The 461-nt window shown below is 32.1% G+C and overlaps 1 protein-coding gene across 3 annotated transcripts in view; it reads right to left on the minus strand.

Moving 5' to 3' along the window:
• Positions 1–461, minus strand: part of LOC119587785 (angiomotin-like protein 1) — a gene marked incomplete at its 3' end in the record, with an annotated part of 21,952 nt that overhangs the window by 20,818 nt on the left and 673 nt on the right.

The following is a 461-nucleotide window of genomic DNA, read 5'->3' on the forward strand; positions in this document are numbered from 1 at the left end:
CGTTAAAACATTCCGAGCGGCGACAAATTTTGTAAAGTCACGCAATACAGGATGTACCACTTAATAACATTTCCCGTTGTTCATGCATTCCAAATGTAACACATCCAGGAAAGAAAAACATAATTAGTGTAAATAAATAACCCTTAGTAATGACAAGAGAGTATTCCCTGAAGCAACAGGTTTTCTCCAGCTTTTCATTCTCATGTCTCCTTTCAGTAACAAATAAATAAATAAAATACCACAACCGGTACTACAAAAAATCAGTCTTTTCATTGGATTAGAGATTTTACAAAGGTTAATTCCTTTTGATAAAGAGTAAATCACACAAAACTGACTGATGAGATTTACAATTTGTCAATATATGTTGCACAAATACAACCTCCTTGGAATAAATTTACACATTGTTTTATTGAGAAAACTCAGAGAGAAAAACAAAAATTATGCATTTCTTTGGTTCTCTG

The sequence above is a fragment of the Penaeus monodon genome, chromosome 23 (assembly GCF_015228065.2).
Source record: "Penaeus monodon isolate SGIC_2016 chromosome 23, NSTDA_Pmon_1, whole genome shotgun sequence".
Taxonomy (NCBI): domain Eukaryota; kingdom Metazoa; phylum Arthropoda; class Malacostraca; order Decapoda; family Penaeidae; genus Penaeus; species Penaeus monodon.